At 42.9% G+C, this 24,385-nt stretch overlaps 1 protein-coding gene across 2 annotated transcripts in view; it reads right to left on the reverse strand.

The window, feature by feature from the left end:
* tara (SERTA domain-containing protein 2 taranis) overlaps positions 1 to 24,385 on the reverse strand; it is a 52,262-nt gene that overhangs the window by 7,684 nt on the left and 20,193 nt on the right. Inside the window, exon 1 of one of the 2 annotated variants that reach the window (XM_087348787.1) lies at positions 1,809 to 2,167. The exons of the other annotated variant lie outside the window; for it this stretch is intronic. The gene's annotated coding sequence lies outside the window, so the exon portion shown is untranslated. Of the gene's footprint in view, positions 1 to 1,808; positions 2,168 to 24,385 lie in introns of those variants that run through there. 2 annotated transcript variants of the gene reach the window in all.

Below are 24,385 nucleotides of genomic sequence, written 5' to 3' on the forward strand. Positions count from 1 at the left end.
TTAGCTCAGTTAAAAAGTGCGACCAAAACTCATGAAACCACCACATTCGACAGAACAAATTCCTCCATCGTGCCCAGGGCAGATTTATCGGAGTCGTGGCCTTCGTTTCCACAATCTCATCTGGCCTTGGCGCTGGTAATTTTCAGATTCAGTTCTACAGAAAGTATCTTCATTGGGATTCGAACCCAGGAGCTATCCAGGGATACATAAAAACAGCCCCTGCCACACCTACTCGACATTCACGATGGCATTGTTACACACACGTAATTGGCGCGATCTTACGAGGTGCGATCGGAAGGTTTCCAGACTGCGCGTATAAAAACCCGTACACTTATCTCAGGTATTAAATTCATCCATCACCCTCGAAGTAGTTCCCCTGGGAGTGAACACAACGATCCCAGCGCCGCTGCCAAGCCTGGAAGCATCCCTGGAAATCTTTCTTTGTCCGACGTCGAATAAACAGTATTTTACAGAATAATTAAAAAAATGGGGAAGATTAACAAGTGAAAATCACAGCATTCGCCATTTTGGTGCTACAGCTGTCGTCCAAAGTTTTCCTTTTATTAACTCCAGTGTAAAATGTAAAGAGAAGACGATCTTCCTCGGTTGACCAAGTTATTCTCAACTTTTAATGCACTGCAATGTTCAAAATAGCCAGCGACTGGACTCCACCGTGAGCCAGCTGAATCCAGTTCGCATCCTCAAGCATCTTAAGGCTTTGACCGGGATGTTCTTTTGTTAAATCTTATGTGGTACCGCCTGATTCGACTTCTAATGGTTAAGTGAAGTGTTTTCTTCGCGGTACGGTCTGGATTCGTAAATATTATGAAGACGAGCTTCGGCTTCAAAGGGTTAAGTGAGAACTCTCACTAATAGCTCAATGTAATTAGATCTTCATGGTGACCTAACCTAACTGAAGGAGCAGAGAATCTTCATTAACCCACACCTTTCGACTGTCTTGTAGGAAATCTGAATGACCTTTTTAGGCTCCATGATGAGTCAAAGTGTGTGGTTCAGATTTATTCCTGTAGCTCAGTTTCCACATTAAATTAAATTTTATTCACTCTGCGAGTAAAACCATCGAGTTCAATCAAGCACACTGACACGTAAGACTGCCACTGGTCAGCTCCATCTAAGATCTAGCTTCATGTTGAGCCCATCGTAAGTCGAAGGTTTCACTAACCTATCAATACTGATGACCTGTATAATCACGAATCGTCTGTAACACTTCAACCCCCCCCACCCCACCCCCAAATAACACAAATAAATACACGCTTCAATGAAATAAAAACTGTATTTTTTTAAAAAATTATTCGATAATTTATCACAAATACTTCTTAACATAATCGCCTCAGTGGTCCACACAACGTTTAAGTACTTTCGTCGTAACAGAATTGTGTGTCTTGTTGACGTGAGGTCCTGACTTCGACGTCGGACACGAATTGATGTCCTCTCAGACGTTCCTTTAGTTTTGGGAAGGCATCGAAGTCTGAGGTCAAATGTATGGTGGTCCAAGACAGTGAAACCAAAGCTTTCGTGTCGCGAGGAAAACCTCTTCAGGACGAACTGTTCGAATTCGTACCTTCAATTCCGTTTCAATTCTTCAGTGGGCATTCTGGAAACCCATAATGCCCACAACCCCCGAATGCATATGCCGTAATTGTACAGATAAATCACAATTATCCTGTTTGGCCCATTCTACGGTCCCTCTAGAAACAGTTGAGAGGCTTTATCAACTTTAATTTCATTGAAGCTGATGTGCATCTGAATATATCTGTATTCAGTTGAGCCTAAGCACGCATACATACCAGTATTTCCAACCTGAGTCATCACAAGGTTCAGTCGGTCATGTAATTGAGTCATCCTAGCTTTGAATTGATAAAGATACCCAAGGCAAACGAAACGAGAGTATTCTGTATCATCGTCTGAAAAATAAAACATTTCACGTGCCAGTAAATTACATTAATACGGGAACACAGTACACTTTGTCCAGTCAAAATAACTACGTCATTAATTTTATATAAAAAACTACATGTCATCAAAACCGTTACTATTTCAACGTTTTCTGCAGTGGCTGGTTCGTTTTAGAATCATCATCGCCCTGATGACGGAGGCAGTATGACCTCCGAAACGTTGGTAAACATCGACCATACTACACAGAGCAAGAACCCAGAAGACAGAAATCTTCATACTCTGATGATGGAGGCAGTATAACCTCTGAAACGTTGGTAAAAATCGACCAGACTACACAGCGCAACAACCCAGAAGACAGAAATCTTCATACTCTGATGACGGAGGCAGTATGACCTCTGAAACGTTGGTTAACATCTACCAGACTCCACAGCGCAATAACCCAGAAGACAGAAATCTTCATACTCTGATAACGGAGGCAGTATGACCTCTGAAACGTTGGTAAACATCGACCAGACTACACAGCGCAACAACCCAGAAGACAGAAATCTTCATACTCTGATGACGGAGGCAGTATGACCTCTGAAACGTCGGTTAACATCGACCAGACTACACAGCGCAACAACCCAGAAGACAGAAATCTTCATACTCTGATGACAGAGGCAGTATGACCTCTGAAACGTCGGTTAACATCGACCAGACTACACAGCGCAACAACCCAGAAGACAGAAATCTTCATACTCTGATGACGGAGGCAGTATGACCTCTGAAACGTCGGTTAACATCGACCAGACTACACAGCGCAACAACCCAGAAGACAGAAATCTTCATACTCTGATGACAGAGGCAGTATGACCTCTGAAACGTCGGTTAACATCGACCAGACTACACAGCGCAACAACCCAGAAGACAGAAATCTTCATACTCTGATGACGGAGGCAGTATGACCTCTGAAACGTCGGTTAACATCGACCAGACTACACAGCGCAACAACCCAGAAGACAGAAATCTTCATACTCTGATGACGGAGGCAGTATGACCTCTGAAACGTCGGTTAACATCGACCAGACTACACAGCGCAACAACCCAGAAGACAGAAATCTTCATACTCTGATGACGGAGGCAGTATGACCTCTGAAACGTCGGTTAACATCGACCAGACTACACAGCGCAACAACCCAGAAGACAGAAATCTTCATACTCTGATGACGGAGGCAGTATGACCTCTGAAACGTCGGTTAACATCGACCAGACTACACAGCGCAACAACCCAGAAGACAGAAATCTTCATACTCTGATGACAGAGGCAGTATGACCTCTGAAACGTCGGTTAACATCGACCAGACTACACAGCGCAACAACCCAGAAGACAGAAATCTTCATACTCTGATGACGGAGGCAGTATGACCTCTGAAACGTTGGTAAACATCGACCAGACTACACAGCGCAACAACCCAGAAGACAGAAATCTTCATACTCTGATGACGGAGGCAGTATGACCTCTGAAACGTCGGTTAACATCGACCAGACTACACAGCGCAACAACCCAGAAGACAGAAATCTTCATACTCTGATGACAGAGGCAGTATGACCTCTGAAACGTCGGTTAACATCGACCAGACTACACAGCGCAACAACCCAGAAGACAGAAATCTTCATACTCTGATGACGGAGGCAGTATGACCTCTGAAACGTCGGTTAACATCGACCAGACTACACAGCGCAACAACCCAGAAGACAGAAATCTTCATACTCTGATGACGGAGGCAGTATGACCTCTGAAACGTCGGTTAACATCGACCAGACTACACAGCGCAACAACCCAGAAGACAGAAATCTTCATACTCTGATGACGGAGGCAGTATGACCTCTGAAACGTTGGTTAACATCGACCAGACTACACAGCGCAACAACCCAGAAGACAGAAATCTTCATACTCTGATGACGGAGGCAGTATGACCTCTGAAACGTCGGTTAACATCGACCAGACTACACAGCGCAACAACCCAGAAGACAGAAATCTTCATACTCTGATGACGGAGGCAGTATGACCTCTGAAACGTTGGTTAACATCGACCAGACTACACAGCGCAACAACCCAGAAGACAGAAATCTTCATACTCTGATGACGGAGGCAGTATGACCTCTGAAACGTCGGTTAACATCGACCAGACTACACAGCGCAACAACCCAGAAGACAGAAATCTTCATACTCTGATGACGGAGGCAGTATGACCTCTGAAACGTCGGTTAACATCGACCAGACTACACAGCGCAACAACCCAGAAGACAGAAATCTTCATACTCTGATGACGGAGGCAGTATGACCTCTGAAACGTCGGTTAACATCGACCAGACTACACAGCGCAACAACCCAGAAGACAGAAATCTTCATACTCTGATGACGGAGGCAGTATGACCTCTGAAACGTCGGTTAACATCGACCAGACTACACAGCGCAACAACCCAGAAGACAGAAATCTTCATACTCTGATGACAGAGGCAGTATGACCTCTGAAACGTCGGTTAACATCGACCAGACTACACAGCGCAACAACCCAGAAGACAGAAATCTTCATACTCTGATGACGGAGGCAGTATGACCTCTGAAACGTCGGTTAACATCGACCAGACTACACAGCGCAACAACCCAGAAGACAGAAATCTTCATACTCTGATGACGGAGGCAGTATGACCTCTGAAACGTCGGTTAACATCGACCAGACTACACAGCGCAACAACCCAGAAGACAGAAATCTTCATACTCTGATGACGGAGGCAGTATGACCTCTGAAACGTCGGTTAACATCGACCAGACTACACAGCGCAACAACCCAGAAGACAGAAATCTTCATACTCTGATGACGGAGGCAGTATGACCTCTGAAACGTCGGTTAACATCGACCAGACTACACAGCGCAACAACCCAGAAGACAGAAATCTTCATACTCTGATGACAGAGGCAGTATGACCTCTGAAACGTCGGTTAACATCGACCAGACTACACAGCGCAACAACCCAGAAGACAGAAATCTTCATACTCTGATGACGGAGGCAGTATGACCTCTGAAACGTTGGTAAACATCGACCAGACTACACAGCGCAACAACCCAGAAGACAGAAATCTTCATACTCTGATGACGGAGGCAGTATGACCTCTGAAACGTCGGTTAACATCGACCAGACTACACAGCGCAACAACCCAGAAGACAGAAATCTTCATACTCTGATGACGGAGGCAGTATGACCTCTGAAACGTCGGTTAACATCGACCAGACTACACAGCGCAACAACCCAGAAGACAGAAATCTTCATACTCTGATAACGGAGGCAGTATGACCTCTGAAACGTCGATCAACATCGACCAGACTACACAGCGCAACAACCCAGAAGACAGAAATCTTCATACTCTGATGACGGAGGCAGTATGACCTCTGAAACGTCGATTAACATCGACCAGACTACACAGCGCAACAACCCAGAAGACAGAAATCTTCATACTCTGATAACGGAGGCAGTATGACCTCTGAAACGTTGGTTGACATCGACCAGACTACACAGCGCAACAACCCAGAAGACAGAAATCTTCATACTCTGATAACGGAGGCAGTATGACCTCTGAAACGTTGGTTGACATCGACCAGACTACACAGCGCAACAACCCAGAAGACAGAAATCTTCATACTCTGATGATGGAGGCAGTATGACCTCTGAAACGTTGGTTAACATCGGCCAGACTACACAGCGCAACAACCCAGAAGACAGAAACCTTCATACTCTGATGATGGAGGCAGTATGACCTCTGAAACGTTGGTTAACATCGGCCAGACTTCACAGCGCAACAACCCAGAAGACAGAAATCTTCATACTCTGATAATGGAGGCAGTATGACCTCTGAAACGTTGGTTGACATCGACCAGACTACACAGCGCAACAACCCAGAAGACAGAAATCTTCATACTCTGATAACGGAGGCAGTATGACCTCTGAAACGTTGGTTGACATCGACCAGACTACACAGCGCAACAACCCAGAAGACAGAAATCTTCATACTCTGATGATGGAGGCAGTATGACCTCTGAAACGTTGGTTAACATCGGCCAGACTACACAGCGCAACAACCCAGAAGACAGAAACCTTCATACTCTGATGATGGAGGCAGTATGACCTCTGAAACGTTGGTTAACATCGGCCAGACTTCACAGCGCAACAATCCAGAAGACAGAAATCTTTATACTCTGATGACGGAGGCAGTATGACCTCTGAAACGTCGGTTACGGCGCGACTACCCAAAGACAGAAATCTTGAACTGACGTTCTTAAAAAAAATAATTTTCACATAATGAACGCCTGCAGAGTTGGATTAGCGGACCGAAGACAGTAATTATTACTTCTAAATAGGACAAAGTCTGTATCTCCCTGTGAGCTACGACTGTAAATGTGAATTGTGGTCTCTTCGAGTATGACGCCGTTTACATGGTTACCAACTCCGCCAATAAAAAAAATACCACATTTCACAGCTTTTAAAATAAAAAAAATCTCAAGGTCTAAAATTGAAAATATTCAGTGTACCAATTTGTGATCGCCTTCTGAGTTTCAAACACGATAATATATTTGATCTTGCTGATAGCTACTTCGTATTAAGTGAGCCACCCCTCTGAACACCTGTTTCAGGGCAGTCCCCCCCTAAACCGGAAGTCCATTTCTAACGTGACATTACAAGAACCGTGGGACTAGGGCGACGTCAGTTTCCATTGTCTGCCAGAGCGTAGTTTGCTTCGAGTTCTGAAGTGAAAATTCTTTATTTGTTGCACAACTCCAACATTTAATGTCAAACAGGTTCATGGGTGTTATTTAACGAAAATGCAACAGTCAATGGACCAGAATGGAGGAGAACGACTTTGGAACATCCGGCCTTCGTGGATCGCTCTTGAGCGAACTTCGCCTAACGTTAAAATATATAATACATAAATTAATTAATGTTATTTAAATGCGTCTGTCCTGCGAGACAATTTTTCAACCAACCAGCTGATCGATTTTTATGAAATTCTATATGACCCTTATACCACTGAGGGCCACGCCGACTTTATACGTTTCCTGAAATCTGTAATAACATCATGGCGTATGCACAAACTCATCGTGTTAAATTTATATACTAATATTGTAAAAACGTAAATTTTTTCCTTTGTATTTAACTAAATACCATACCACATCGAAAAAGGTTTATTACTGTATATAACATGTTACCTTTTAAGGCGAGTTAATTTCTTTTAGAAAAATAAAATTAAAATTAATTATTTTGTTTTCCGTCAAATCACAATGTATTTAAAATAAGATAATTAAAATATCATTCTGTGTTCCATATCGAATAATCGATTTACAATTGGAAATGTTCCAATTGTAAATTGTAAATCGATAATTAAAATATCATTCTGTGTTCCATATCGAATAATCGATTTACAATTGGAAATGTCGATTATTCGATATGGAACACAGAATGATATTTTAATTATCTTATTTTAAATACATTGTGATTTGACGGAAAACAAAATAATTAATTTTAATTTAATAAGTCACAATATGACGCAACTACACTATCTTAAAAATAAAATTAGTCTAGAATTTCGTGTAGAGGAGGGGTTACATGCCAAAATTAAACTCGTCCCTCAAAATGAAGTTTTTATCAGAATCCGTTGAGTAGTTTTGAATATCAAACACTCGTTTTGTGGACAAAAGCCCTAATCTTCAAGTAATATGTCATAAGAACGAAAACTGAATGTTAAGTTGGCTACCCTACTTCCGCCACAGCGTGTAATACATTGCATTTCCTGTATAAAAAATACGCACAGATACAGTATCGTGTGTCCTACAGAAAATGAGGATCATTTTGTATCTTCGTGTTACGGCAAAATTTCTAAAAATCCTTATTAATATTTTTTTTTCTTTCAGATCCTACACAAAGCAGTTGTGCCTCGTGATTTCTGGGAATGGAGAAAGTTTCCTTAAGTCTGTGGTCGGCTGTTGGGCGAGAATCGAGTTATAAAGTAGGTAAGTAGGACGAGAAGTTCTCGTTTCCTCCGCATACAGCGCTACCATCGCTGTACGTGTATGGCTTGCGTTATCCTTACGCGAAACTCAGGGGGGTTGACGGAGTTTGAACATTGACAAATAACACGTGGAAACCACGTGCAGATGAGAATAAGAAATGTTCCTTATCAGAACTTCCTCCGATGAAGCTCTGTCAGCGTGGAACACCTTAAATGTAGCTCCATAGTTAACCGCAAAGACATCGTGGAATTTCTTGCTAAACAAGGCATTCGAACTGACTTCTTCAGTGACTTTTCATGAGTGCTTACGTAAATTGCATGTCTGGACACAAAGCGAGCAGTAAAACATATGGATCTACGAAAAACGTGAAGCGAGAGGCGTAGAATGCTGGAGAAACATCGTGATCGTATACAGGTCACCTAATGTTAGGATAGTAAAACTCAATTATGTTTAAGAGGAAGGATTTGAGGTTCTCGGGGCGGTGGACGTTTACGGTCGTTTCAGAGGTCCTTGGTGCCTCCATCATCAGGGCTACAACCCAAAAGACACCCATTTTCGACGTTAAGAGAGGTTAAACATGTGGCTAAGGTGCTGCTGCTATCTACAGTAGAAAACGTCTACTAGTGAGACCGAGATAAAACATTAAGATTACTTTTGGGAGATTTTTGGCGGGCTTAGGAATTAGCGATGCGTTCTAAAAAAAAACCCGGAGTCGTGTTTGTTTTCTGAACGAAATTCAGTTGGCGACCCTGACGAATGTTTCCAAGCGTAAAAACTTATGGGCATTGGAGGTATGGCTCCACTCATTCCTGACCTCGGTACGTATTAGATGAAGTTGGACTTTACCGCCGGGATGCCAGTCGGTGTGACATGATATCCCGGGGATCGACCTGGGGGGGGGGGGGGGGGTCATCCAGCTCGTAGCCTAGTCGCTATACTGACCGAGCTACACGGCTAAAAAAATGTCCAAACCGCAGAGGGTTCCATCAAAGGTTCAAAGCTGTCGGGTCCACATCGGTTCCAATATTGGCTGATACCGATTTCACACGACATAAAATGTAATCTGATAAAAGATGCGATGTAACATAAATGAGCACAGTCCTTGACAAGCTGATAGTCACTGAAAGCCAGATGAATCCTATAAAACCTCTCCACCCTGTTTTCCAAATTTTCATTTTAATATTATACCCCCAAATATGTAACGCAAGTCAGAAATTAGTTACGAGTATGAAGTATGTAAGGTAATTAGCTTTAAAACACTAAATCTGTGTTTGAAATAAGTTCAAAATGGTTTGAGGACACCTGCGCACTCATAAGCGAGTGTCTGAACTATATTATTATGGAGAAAAGTCTTGGGCAAAACAGTTCGAAGTGATTCGTTTCTTTTTGTTATATCCTCAAAGCTACATTACATGTTTTTATTTAGCAAATCAAGTCTTATACCCTCTCACCACAAAATTAAACATTCAACATTAAATATCATATTATTAAAAACGATATCGAAGCCATAAAAAAACGATAAACGTGCTTTCAAGCCATCAGAAAGTAACTTAACGGAGATCTATTGAATTGCGTGTGTGTGTAGCTTATCAGTTCTGTTCGTGAACAAGTCCGTAGTAGCAGGCGTCTAAAGACTGCCCTCCACACGAGAAGTAAGCGTACGTTAGTAACCTTGGTGGCAAGGTTCCACTAGTAACCATCGGCCTTCAACTGAGCAGAGAGTGAGGACATCCGCGCTCGAAGCCTCGCTCGACCAAGACACGAAGATCCACCGAATAAAGTGTTACATACAGGCTGGCAACTGGATATTGTGGTTGTGCAATTCTTATCAAATAACTAAAAAAAAAAAAAATTACTGGCACAACGAATCCCAAGTTACGGAATAAAATCAGCCTAACACAGTGAAGATAATAACTGAAAACACGAGTAATGAAAATTTGTCGATACACATGACGCGTGATATAAAATACTAAAATGTGTAATCGATAGCTGTATGTTCCTGCCATCTTGCGGTACCTTTCATCACTTCTAGTACACGGAGTTATGCCAACAGATGTCATGTTTCGACATCAACAAAACAGAATGGCGCGACTGCTTTAAGAATACGAGGTCGTGACCGACAAGTGGCCCTTTCAAAAAAACATTGTTTTTTTTTATTAAATTGCCAGCAGGTTACTTTAGCGACAATGTATTTGACCCGCAGTCAGGCGGAGGGATCTTGGTTCGGTTCCCAGACTGTTATTTTCTTCCTCAGTTCCTCCAAGAGATGGCAGTACCACCTTAGAGTAGACAGGACGTTTCCTCCTATATATCTGCCTGTTATCATTCATAATCATCGAATCCATCCCGAATTACTGAGGAAGAACATGATTCAAAAACACGAACAGTTTAGATGTCTCACAAGATTTTGAATCCGACGATCTGACGTTTAATGTTAACGTGTGTATCAATTGCCAAATTACGAGTATTTGTTCTTGCTGGTTTATCTGCAACGCGGACATGATAAGCGATAACACAATCTGATACACGAAACTGTTGGCGTTCAATTAGGCGCAAAATATCTGAAGAAGTATCACAAATTATGTAGTACAACTTATCTTCGGTAAAGCAGAAGTTATAGCCACGGTGGTCTAGCGGTTAGAACGCTGGCCTTGTAATCCTGGGGTCTCGGGTTCGATTCCCGGCGGTGCCCGAATTTATAACTTGTGTTGGGCAAGGCCGTGGTCTAGGCAACACGGAGTTTTCCTCCGTGGCATCCCAACAATTACTCCATTCACACACAGAAGAAGGCAATGGCAAACCACTTCTGGATCATCTGCCAAGAACGTATATGAACAGGTCCCAGTCCGAGAAAAGGATGGAAGGATCCTGTTCATATGGACCTATCGTCAGACAGAACACTAAAATAATAAATAAGTTTCTGGAGCAGAGTATTTCTTGAGAAGCTAATAGTTGCTTAGCTAGAAGTCGTGTTTATGCTACGCGAGCAGAAAGGCGTGTTTGGGATCTGTTTACTACAGACAGAGAGTTGCATTTAGGACCAAGTGTGGGAGATCGCGTTGTGTGGTCTGAGAGAGGGCGGTTCTTCGCACCGAACCCGGGACCCTTGGGCCAGGGAAAATTAATGTGGTATCACTCTCGGTTGAAGTCGCTAGACTACACATCTTATAAACTTATAATTTCTTTCTGTAACTTCATTATTAAATAGTAGTGACTTCAAACTTCGATCCGAATTATTATTGGCTGGTTTGAACCCGAGATAAGAGTCCACCTACCGACGGGCTAGGACCCAATATCGTACACCTTGAGGTACCCACGTAGCCCTCGGAAGTCGCGACAGTCACATCACAACCTTGATGATGGGGACAGAGTTCCCGAAACGTCGGTTTATTACGGTAATCAGTTGACGCGGCTGATTTCCCGAGAACAAAGACGTATGTTCTCCGATCAGGAATAGGACCCCCCCCCCCCATCAATCGTGATGTCACGGTCGATCTTGACGAAACGTTTCACCACCGACGGATATGACGCAAGGAATCAGCTGAGTACGATCGCCAGACTTAACAACTTTCGTGGCCACCCCTGTCAAATGTGCCACAATTGTCTAATTCACGAAATGCCATTGTGACTTTATTTCATTAATTGAATGTGCGTACACATATTTTTTGGGACAACCTGTACACCTTAGGCACTTACAAAGATTCACAGGTTGTTCCCTAAAATCCTCAACAGCTTCCGGAGTAATGTTACAGATCAGGTCAGCGCAGTGGTAAAACGTTTTGACTTCCTACCAGCTCTCATGAGGGTTCACAGGCTTTCGTCAGTGACATTGACACAGATTTATTAGTCTGTTGGTTACATTTTTGCAATGTTGGGCCCCCTTATCTCTACTTTCCCTTAAATTATATCACTATCCCAAATCTTTGCTACCCGAGCTGAAATCTGTCGTCTTATCATCGCTGATAGATAACTTTCTTTCGTGAAGATAATTGTATTCAATGACACACAAAAGTTCTTCAAAAGCTGGAAGATTCCTCTCGAGACCTGCTTATACATGGGGAAATTTATCGTGGGTTTCCTCCGTTCCTCCACGCAAATGGTGGACTTTTCCATTAGTCTTCTGTATTATCCGATCTCCCATCGTTCCCTTTTAGGTCCGATGATCCCGACTCTTAAGGCTTTGACCGGGATGTTCTTTTGTTAAATGTTATGTGGTACCGCCTGATTCGACTTCTAATGGTTAAGTGAAGTGTTTTCTTCGCGGTACGGTCTGGATTCGTAAATATTATGAAGACGAGCTTCGGCTTCAAAGGGTTAACCAGCTGATTTTCGTAATGGTGAGGTGTAGTGTTTTCTTCGCGGTACGGACTGAATTCATAAATAATATTCAGACGATCTTCGGGTTCAAAGGGTTAACCAGCTGATTTTCGTAATGGTGAGGTGTAGTGTTTTCTTCGCGGTACGGACTGAATTCATAAATAATATTCAGACGATCTTCGGTTTCAAAGGGTTAACTAGCTGATTTTCGTAATGGTGAGGTGTAGTGTTTTCTTCGCGGTACGGACTGAATTCGTAAATATTATGAAGACGAGCTTCGGCTTCAAAGGGTTAACCAGTTGATTTTCGTAATGGTGAGGTGTAGTGTTTTCTTCGCGGTACGGACTGAATTCATAAATAATATTCAGACGATCTTCGGGTTCAAAGGGTTAACCAGCTGATTTTCGTAATGGTGAGGTGTAGTGTTTTCTTCGCGGTACGGACTGAATTCATAAATAATATTCAGACGATCTTCGGTTTCAAAGGGTTAACTAGCTGATTTTCGTAATGGTGAGGTGTAGTGTTTTCTTCGCGGTACGGACTGAATTCGTAAATATTATGAAGACGAGCTTCGGCTTCAAAGGGTTAACCAGCTGATTTTCGTAATGGTGAGGTGTAGTGTTTTCTTCGCGGTACGGACTGAATTCGTAAATATTATGAAGACGAGCTTCGGCTTCAAAGGGTTAACCAGCTGATTTTCGTAATGGTGAGGTGTAGTGTTTTCTTCGCGGTACGGACTGAATTCATAAATAATATTCAGACGATCTTCGGCTTCAAAGGGTTAACCAGCTGATTTTCGTAATGGTGAGGTGTAGTGTTTTCTTCGCGGTACGGACTGAATTCGTAAATATTATGAAGACGAGCTTCGGCTTCAAAGGGTTAACCAGCTGATTTTCGTAATGGTGAGGTGTAGTGTTTTCTTCGCGGTACGGACTGAATTCGTAAATATTATGAAGACGAGCTTCGGCTTCAAAGGGTTAACCAGCTGATTTTCGTAATGGTGAGGTGTAGTGTTTTCTTCGCGGTACGGACTGAATTCATAAATAATATTCAGACGATCTTCGGCTTCAAAGGGTTAACCAGCTGATTTTCGTAATGGTGAGGTGTAGTGTTTTCTTCGCGGTACGGACTGAATTCATAAATAATATTCAGACGATCTTCGGGTTCAAAGGGTTAACCAGCTGATTTTCGTAATGGTGAGGTGTAGTGTTTTCTTCGCGGTACGGTCTGGATTCGTAAATATTATGAAGACGAGCTTCGGCTTCAAAGGGTTAACCAGCTGATTTTCGTAATGGTGAGGTGTAGTGTTTTCTTCGCGGTACGGACTGAATTCATAAATAATATTCAGACGATCTTCGGGTTCAAAGGGTTAACCAGCTGATTTTCGTAATGGTGAGGTGTAGTGTTTTCTTCGCGGTACGGTCTGGATTCGTAAATATTATGAAGACGAGCTTCGGCTTCAAAGGGTTAACCAGCTGATTTTCGTAATGGTGAGGTGTAGTGTTTTCTTCGCGGTACGGACTGAATTCATAAATAATATTCAGACGATCTTCGGTTTCAAAGGGTTAACCAGCTGATTTTCGTAATGGTGAGGTGTAGTGTTTTCTTCGCGGTACGGACTGAATTCGTAAATATTATGAAGACGAGCTTCGGTTTCAAAGGGTTAACCAGCTGATTTTCGTAATGGTGAGGTGTAGTGTTTTCTTCGCGGTACGGACTGAATTCATAAATAATATTCAGACGATCTTCGGTTTCAAAGGGTTAACCAGCTGATTTTCGTAATGGTGAGGTGTAGTGTTTTCTTCGCGGTACGGACTGAATTCATAAATAATATTCAGACGATCTTCGGCTTCAAAGGGTTAACCAGCTGATTTTCGTAATGGTGAGGTGTAGTGTTTTCTTCGCGGTACGGACTGAATTCGTAAATATTATGAAGACGAGCTTCGGTTTCAAAGGGTTAACCAGCTGATTTTCGTAATGGTGAGGTGTAGTGTTTTCTTCGCGGTACGGACTGAATTCGTAAATATTATGAAGACGAGCTTCGGTTTCAAAGGGTTAACCAGCTGATTTTCGTAATGGTGAGGTGTAGTGTTTTCTTCGCGGTACGGACTGAATTCATAAATAATATTCAGACGATCTTCGGTTTCAAAGGGTTAACCAGCTGATTTTCGTAATGGTGAGGTGTAGTGTTTTCTTCGCGGTACGGACTGAATTCATAAATAATATTCAGACGATCTTCGGTTTCAAAGGGTTAACTAGCTGATTTTCGTAATGGTGAGGTGTAGTGTTTTCTTCGCGGTACGGACTGAATTCGTAAATATTATGAAGACGAGCTTCGGCTTCAAAGGGTTAACCAGCTGATTTTCGTAATGGTGAGGTGTAGTGTTTTCTTCGCGGTACGGACTGAATTCATAAATAATATTCAGACGATCTTCGGTTTCAAAGGGTTAACCAGCTGATTTTCGTAATGGTGAGGTGTAGTGTTTTCTTCGCGGTACGGACTGAATTCATAAATAATATTCAGACGATCTTCGGCTTCATAACACGCGTAACGTTAACTTCGTTGCATTTTCGACAAATCTCTCGTGTTCGTTTCCCATATTCCCTGCTTGTTGGATTTGCGAACAAGCGTATGGTTCATCTGTGTCCTCCCACTTACCCCGTTACACAGTTCCGTCATTCTATTAACACCTTTCGGTGAACTACCTCACGTTTGGACATAACCTCCAGTTTCGCGCGCACAACTTCTGCGCACACAGGTCACGTGCTCTCTTATAGCGATACAGTATTACCGAGACATACTGCCCTCGTACGTCGCTGGTTGTCAAAATTTTTTAATCTCCGTAGGGAACTAGTTAAACTGACTGTCGGTTCGCGTTCTTTTCTGTAAAGAAATCCCGAGACAGTATTTCTAAATACGTCATGAAAGATTCTCTCAGCACCCTACCAAATTCGTAGCCTTCTCAATACATTTAAACGATATTTTACCTACGTAATCGATAAAAACCATAACTAATCGAAACTGATAATTGTGCATATAACGGGATTAGAATCGACACACTTCAGTTTCAGACAGATTTCCTCCTAAAATAGTTACTTCAGTGTGAAAATATTGCATGGAACCCAAACAAGAGTCTATCAGCAATTAGGTCTAAAGAAATCAGTCCTTACAAAGAGAGTTTCTGTATCGCATGGTATGGATTCCCGCGCATACTAAAAATCTGTGTGCACGTGTCTTAATCCACGTTTTATTTTCTAAAGTAGCAACTCTTAGAATTCCATCTCACTTCGACGAACAACTTTTTAAGCCGTCAAACAATGTTCAGCTTGTGTGTCTCAGGCACACTTAACTTCTAAATCCGGCTTATTTTTCAATTAATTCCTAAACAGTCCATTAAGGATGGAAGTTGAGTCTAGAGATACGTCTCAGGTTCAAACCTCATTCAGTCAAATACTTTGTTCATTTAACCACACACTATATCAGTAGTGACAAAGCTATCCTTTTATTCGAGGGGTCACAGATTCAAATCTGAGCTCGAATCCTGAAAGTACATTTTTCAACTGTTACAATCTATAAACATCAAAGACTTTCCACAAAAAAATTATAAATAATAATACGTATTAACATTAATTGTAGTGATATGATTCAAGATGTGACACCAGAGTCCATGCTTTTACTTAATAGACTATAACTGTAAATATAATATTAAAATATCAGGCAGTAGACGGATCAAATGAGACAGATGACAGCATCAGCACGCAGCACTGATGAAGACCTGTTAAGGATCGAAACACATACCGAATATCCATAACTTTGGAAATGACTTTCACTCGACGCTACATAACCTAGTCGGATATCGTTGCGTGATGATACGAGATGTTTCGTAAGCAAAATTTCAGCGGCCATTTCTTACCCAAGTCTCTCCTGATTCACTGCTAGATGGCTCTGGCAGTCATATCAGGAGTGAGTAGAAATTGTGCAGAGTCAGTGAGCTGGTCACTACTCACAAATGAACACTTTAAAGACCACGAAACCTCCGAGAGGAGTTCCTATGCTCCACGTAGGAGTTACAGGAACTATCTTTGCGTGAGAAATTACAATGATTACGACTGTTCTGATGAAGACTACGAAGGAGGACAACGTTAAATGGGCCAAGGTAATACACAAAACGCCAGTAAGGAGAGACGGCCTGCAATGCGATATTCGAACAAGGGATCTCCCGATAATGAAACAGGATTGCTTAATTCCTATCGCCTACCACGCACATATGAACCACAATTTTCTGTTTTACCCCCCTTTTTTGAATCAGAGCGCGACATAAATTGGCCATCTCTTGTGTAGCACAGATCAAAAACACTCAACAACACCCCCCCCCGGAATATGATAACAGCAATTTGCCTATACGTATCTTTATAATAATCACAGTATTTTAGGTTAGAGTCGAAGAAATATCTGATTATTTAGATACTTCCAGAGTTATAAGGTACCAAGACCGCCACGGTGGTCTAGCGGTTAGAACGCTGGCCTTGTAATCCTGGGGGTCTCGGGTTCGATTCCCGGCGGTGCCCGAATTTATAACTTGTGTTGGGCAAGGCCGTGGTCTAGGCAACACGGAGTTTTCCTCCGTGGCATCCCAACAATTACTCGATTCACACACAGAAGAAGGCAATGGCAAACCACTTCTGGATCATCTGCCAAGAACGTATATGAACAGGTCCCAGTCCGAGAAAAGGATGGAAGGATCCTGTTCATATGGACCTGTCGTCAGACAGAACACTAAATAATAATAAGATGAGATGTTCTAGCGGTTAGAACGCTGGCCTTGTAATCCTGGGGTCTCGGGTTCGATTCCCGGCGGTGCCCGAATTTATAACTTGTGTTGGGCAAGGCCGTGGTCTAGGCAACACGGAGTTTTCCTCCGTGGCATCCCAACAATTACTCCATTCACACACAGAAGAAGGCAATGGCAAACCACTTCTGGATCATCTGCCAAGAACGTATATGAACAGGTCCCAGTCCGAGAAGAGAAAAGGATGGAAGGATCCTGTTCATATGGACCTGTCGTCAGACAGAACACTAAATAATAATAAGATGAGGTGGTCTAGCGGTTAGAACGCTGGCCTTGTAATCCTGGGGTCTCGGGTTCGATTCCCGGCGGTGCCCGAATTTATAACTTGTGTTGGGCAAGGCCGTGGTCTAGGCAACACGGAGTTTTCCTCCGTGGCATCCCAACAATTACTCCATTCACACACAGAAGAAGGCAATGGCAAACCACTTCTGGATCATCTGCCAAGAACGTATATGAACAGGTCCCAGTCAGAGAAAAGGATGGAAGGATCCTGTTCATATGGACCTGTCCTCAGACAGAACACTAAATAAATAAGGTACCAAGACTCCTTGAGACGTGTCCAATTTAATTTGAAGTCGACAGATAATATAATCATCTCTGCTACGTAATCTACAGCGGACTGCAATGCCGACCTGGTCTGTTTAGGGCTACTAATTCCGTTTAACCAGATAATATATTTGGTAAAATTATTGATTTCAACCGTTACTGATTACTCTCCGACCGATGTTATTCCGGGTTTTTGCGTCGTCGGTAGATGAAACGTTTCGGAGAAACATACTGTCTCCATCTTCAGGGCTAATCATCCTCAACGACGTAAAAACACCAAATCTCACACGCTTCAGATTATTATTTTAAATGTCACGACTCTGCACCAATCCCTACAAGTTCGCAATTTGTTATTCTTTTATTCTGAGGTTAAACTGTGCAAAATTCTTGAAATGACAGCCCTCTCAAGTCTCTATCGTGGCTAGACGATTCAAAAGCAGGAAAAGTTATTCCCCTTTAAGCAGAAATGAGAATTTAGAGGTTGGTCCTGAACGCAGGTCCTGTTCGTCACCGGATTCCACCGCGAAGGCCCCCGGTTCGTACCCAGGACAGACTAAAACACAACTTGTACTATGAGATTACATTGGGTATCGTCTTCGTGGAATGTATCGCTGTGAAGTATCGAACTCTGAACTTTTATAGAGATTCTGGTTCTGAGACTGCCGCACTATGGCATCGCCAGTTCGAATCAGACTTCTGTTACAAAAACTTACGACAAAGATTTATGAATCCTACTTTTCTTTGAACATTATAACGTGTTATCCACTTATCTGTACAGTTTCGCGTCAGTGGCCTGCAGATTTCGGCCGCATTAACACTTCCAGCCCGAAAGAGGACCAACATCAAAATTTTAGCGCCAATCAGTGCTCAGTTTTTAAATAAATAAATAATAAAAAAAAAGTGTTACAGAATTTCTATGCAGAACCACGTTTAAAGTGTTCCCATACACAGTTCATATGTCGAGTTCCGTTGGATCGGAACAGAAAACCTAAATTTAGAATTTCAACGGCCGCCATATTGCTTTACAGTCTAGAAAATAAAATAAGATCGAGTGGTTTGCACTCCCACGTCGTATTTGGGAGATTCTGGGTTCAAATCTCGACGCAGAGACTCAACCTCTTCCTACCATAACTAACTAACTAGATAAAGGTTCATCACCGAATTAACCAAAGCCCTCCACCGGACCCTGTCCTGGGCCAACAAAATCCAGTCTCCTTCAACTCCTATCTCCCATAGATCCCGCCTGACATTATCCTCCCATCTACGTCTAGGTCTCCCCAAAGGTTTCTTCCCCTCAGGCTTCCCAAATAGTGGACCCAACCAACCAGATGGCTTACGGAACCCGAAGGTTCATCACCGAACTAACCAAAGCCCTCCACCGGACCCTGTCCTGGGCCAACAAAATCCAGTCTCCTTCGACTCCTATCTCCCATAGATTCCGCCTGGGATTATCCTCCCATCTTCGTCTAGGTCTCCCCAGCGGTCTCTTCCCCTCAGGCTTCCCAAATAGTGGACCCAACCAACCAGATGGCTTATGAAACCCGAAGGTTCATCACCGAATTAACCAAAGCCCTCCACCGGACCCTGTCCTGGGCCAACAAAATCCAGTCTCCTTCAACTCCTATCTCCCATAGATCCCGCCTGAGATTATCCTCCCATCTACGTCTAGGTCTCCCCAGCGGTCTCTTCCCCTCAGGCTTCCCGACTAATACCTGGTGCACACCTCTTGTCCCATCCATGCGCGCTACATGCCCAGCCCATCTCATTCTTCTCGACTTAATCACCCTAACAATACTGGGGGAGCAGTACAGATTTTTAAGCTCGTCATTATGCAGTTTTCTCCACGCCCCATCGTCTTCTCTCTTAGGCCCAAATATCCTCCTCAAACACCTGCAATCTGTGTTCCTCCCTCTGAGTGAGAGACCATGTTTCGCACCCATACAAAACAACAGGCAAGATTATTGTTCTGTATACTTTAATTTTCAGGTTCTTACAAATCAGACGGGAAGACAAAATATTTAGAACTGAGATCTCTTCCTATCACATCCTTTATAATTCATTTATCATCCAATCACTCGACGCTACTGACTGTCGTTAAATAAACCACGATTAAGTCTTTCGAAATAAAATAACAAAATGGAAGTGACCCACATAAAGTACGGGACTCTCATACAGCACAGGTTCGCCCGCCAGCCGTCAGTATTGATAGTAGCAAATTAAACTGTACGACGAACTGTCTTCGACTATTCGCAACAAGTTTCATGAAAATCAGTCGCCCGGCTACAAATAACTGAGGACAGGGGTCACAGGTTCACGATTTAACCGGAATATTCATTGTCTACACGGCCATCTTTACACCTACACTTAATTAAGCGTTAAGGGAGGGAAATGGATTGTGATTTGGGGCCACGGCGTAAATGGTGATGTTCTGGATCCAAGAATTCTTGTACAACAGATACAAATCCATAATTACAGAGTTTTATGTACATTTACTCTGTTTTGTCTCCTCTACTATAAAATTTCGTGATTTGTCGCCTATCAAAAAATGACGTCATCAAACGATGTTACGTTATATTTGTTTACTCGGCATTTACAACAATTCCGAGTAAACAAATGACTTGAGTAAGAAACTAAACTAGTTTCTTACTCAAAATTTTAAAAAGCAACCCCCCCCAAAGGGGGGTTGGTCAAGTGTTTTAACCCCCCATTCGGGGGGGGGGGTTGGTTGGTTTAGTTTCTTACTCAAAATTTTAAAAAGCAACCCCCCCAAAGGGGGGTTGGTCAAGTGTTTTAACCCCCCATTCGGGGGGGGGTTGGTTTAGTTTCTTACTCAAAATTTTAAAAAGCAACCCCCCCAAAGGGGGGTTGGTCAAGTGTTTTAACCCCCCATTCGGGGGGGTTGGTTTAGTTTCTTACTCAAAATTTTAAAAAGCAACCCCCCCAAAGGGGGGTTGGTCAAGTGTTTTAACCCCCCATTCGGGGGGGTTGGTTTAGTTTCTTACTCAAAATTTTAAAAAGCAACCCCCCCCAAAGGGGGGTTGGTCAAGTGTTTTAACCCCCCATTCGGGGGGTTGGTTGCGTTTTAAAATCTTGACTAACCCCCCCGAGGAGCTCCGAAAGGAGCGCTCTGCTCTAGTAGTATAAAAATTACTGTGGTATTATCATTACAGATGTTAAGTTCAAGATCCTAATAAAATTATTTCGCTCACCGCGTGGAAATTTCATTTATAAATAAAAATTCGCCCAAGAAGTAACGCGAAAACATATTTGGGAAAATGGCGTTTTAACGGGGGGGTCCTACTGTAGTTATAACACGAAAATAACACAACGTATTTTCTTGCAATACGCAGTGTTCCTCCTCACCGAAGTGTCCTTAATTAATTATTTATTAATTTCTATTCTGGTCGTCGGGAAGGGCACGGCTAGAAAATGTTCTTGTTCCCTTGATGTGGCAAAGCAACACAGTCCAACCGAGGGGGGCACCGAGGCACACCTGCAAAGTAGGCCAGTGGTCGGATGCATGTGGCTGGTCGTCGAGAAACCAGCCAAGAGGTTTTCGAGCTCGGTCGACTCGCTCGACCGTCGAGCGCTGTGAAATCTTTCTCACTGCACCAGCCAGTATGACGACATGACATTATTTCAGCGTAGTAGAAGTTAAGAATTACGCTTACGTTCATTTATTTCTGTGGTCAGTAGCTCAGAATATACAACTACGGTCTCCGGAGACCAATATTTTGAACCCAGGACCTCCCGTATCCGAAAATGAACATTCAGAGGGTTAATGATTTATCTGTCTGCATATTTCCTCCATGAAAATACTCGAAATTAACTTAGATTCAATTTATACGTCACATCGTCAACTTCAGGACTTCGTAAAATATATTTCGATAGAAATACTTGACGAAACACAAGTTTATTTATCTTTAAATCTTTAAAGATTAGTGCGATTAGCTTGGCAACGAGATATTTGTGCCGTGTCCGAGCGATTCCCCGTCGCTGCTGAAGGCACTGACCACGTCATCATCCGTGTCGAAACAGGGAGCCCAGCCGCAATACAGACCGGCAAAGAAATAGGTCGGACCTGCTGATGAACACGGAGACGTGTACAAATAAATATCCTGAATGTTTAGAAAAACCTTCCCGCAAATCATGTCTTCGTCACTGTGACGTAATTATTCCGGGCCGCCCTGATTTTACTGTCTTCCGGGTGCACAGCCAATCACAGCAATGCCTACAAGGCAGCCGAGGAATACCAGCATGGTTTTCCTGACTTTCTGTACGTAGATGCCCGGGCAGTACTTTAAAATAGGCCACAACCACCTGCTCCAATGCCCTTCCTAAGCAGTTCAGATGGTACAGCGACTAGGTATGGTCTGTACCAGTGGTATTCAACCTGGGGTACGCGAAGACATCTTAGGGGGTACGTGAAATTTAAAAAAAATATATATTATTTTATGATAAACACTGAATAATCAGTAATGTAATTTATTTAATTTATTTTAGATGTAGATTATATACTATGTATAACTTGAATTATACACCAACAACTTTGGGGGTACAAAGTTGAAGAGAAATTATATCTGGGGGTACGCGAACAAAAAAGGTCGAATACCACTGGTCTAAACAACAGGACAGTTTATTGGAACGTCATGGCTACTGAATTAGGTCTAATAAATTGTGAACTACTTTTATCTAAATATCAGGCTTAACTTCTGTTGTGATTTGTATTCATTCATCAATAAATCGCATCCCAAATCTTGATTCTGCGAACTATTTATTTTTCATTGTATTATACAAAATGTGCGCGGCCCACGGGTTGACTACCCCTGAATATACGGGGAGAACACAAGACTTCTCCGATGGGGCATCTAGATTTTCCCCTCATCACCACGTACCCAATAATTCTGTTGTCCTTCCACAGCGCGGCATATCCATAACTTTTACTCGAATTTTAAAAACATTTACCTTCCGTTGGCCAGACTTAATGCCAGCGCGCAAGTTTCTAACATCCTCTTCAGCGAGTGTCGAGGTTTTCGCTACAAAAACGAGAGAACCGTCGAAATGTCGATTGCCAGGCCCCGTTGCTATGGGAGCGACGCAGGTGAAACGACAACACGGCACTCACTAGTCTCCTCTGGTGGCAGACTATGGAACTGCGGTCATAATACGTTCGCGGCGCACCTTTGGCGCGCATGTTTGAGGGAAACATCCACGAGGCTGAGTGGGCCCCAGAGCTGGTCTCGACGCTGCGACGTAGAAATAAGTTTTTAGACAGTTCCGTTCTCCGTATCAGTCATTAATAAAATGACACTGACAGCAAAGAATGTCAACATACAAGATGACAAGAATCCGGTAGTGAATCCTTACGAAATTTTTTGGATTAAATTTGGATTTAATTTATTTTAACTTAAGTTATGCGCGTCTGTATTTCCCGGTACCGATGACGTCAATTTTGTCCTCTCCTTCCAGTTCTGTTGCATACAGAAATACAAAATGGCGATCACGTCTGGTAGAAGTTTACCGACGTTTCGGAGGTCATTGCTGATTCCATCATCAGGGCGATGAGAATAGAATTTATCGACGCCAGGACGATTTCAGAGCCGATGTTGGTTACTAAGCCGTTATGGGACCACATTTTTTTTTTTTAATTAGCGAGTTTTAATACGTATTTCTTGTGACACTAAGTCTTTTACTCTCGTTCAGCTCGGAAAATGCTGAGATCTTACAATATTCTTACGGTTCACAGCTCATCAAAAACCTGAACACGAATTAATATTGCCGAATAATGGTTTTAGTACCAGTATCATTTATTCTATAAAGTTATACCGGGACCTGCGCAGTAAAGACTTGGACCACCTGTTATGTCGACCAGAACACCTTGTACCCTCTCGCCTCCTGTGGCCACTTCAGACACATTTTATTTTATTTTCCACCCCATTACCATCATCACAAAGGCAGACTAGTTTCTACACTGAGTTTTTTTTTTTACAAAATTTTAGTAACATTTTAATTATTTATGATATTAGACTTTCGCTGCGAATAAAATCCACTCACATCAGAACCCTGATGTTGGGGACGGAGTTCCCGAAACGTCGGTTTACTACGGTAATCAGTTGGCGCGGCTGATTGCCCCCCCCTCCCCCCAAAAGATTTTATTCATTTTCATTATTGAGGTTATGTGCGTGTGTAATAAAGACTTGTTCGCGATGGTCCCAACAAACACGAACATATAAATATGGATAATTTTTTTTCGAAAACTTGAAATCAACAATCAAGCGAAGCGCTCCTAAATCTGCAACAATCACCCCGTCCGCAGTCTGTCCAATCCAAACGGAGAGTATGAGGGGGGGTTCACAGCCTCTGTTAGGAAAGTTTCCTCTTTTCCTACCCTCTAATTTTATCCCCTATGTCTCTTGTTGTACCCTTCCCTGTGCGTTCGACTCGACTCAATCTCCCCCCAGTATAAACCCAAACCACGCTCTGTGCTTCTTTTCCATTTGTGTCGAGCGAAGTGGGGATCGGGTCGGGGGGGGGATGCATGAAGGGTCGACTCGGCCTGCCTAGGGTACGTACACGGCTGGCTGTTGAGGGGTGACTGTGCTGCTCCGAATGCTGGGGTAAAAATGTGGTCAACAGAAAAAACCTTTCCAGCAGAAAGCGGGCAGTACCTTCTCCGATTCGTTCCTTCTGTCCTTGTGTCTGTTGTTGGCCTGC

The sequence above is a fragment of the Zootermopsis nevadensis genome, unplaced genomic scaffold (assembly GCF_977971745.1).
Source record: "Zootermopsis nevadensis isolate Lab colony 2312 unplaced genomic scaffold, Znev_1.0 Znev_ptg000013l, whole genome shotgun sequence".
Lineage (NCBI taxonomy): Eukaryota > Metazoa > Arthropoda > Insecta > Blattodea > Termopsidae > Zootermopsis > Zootermopsis nevadensis.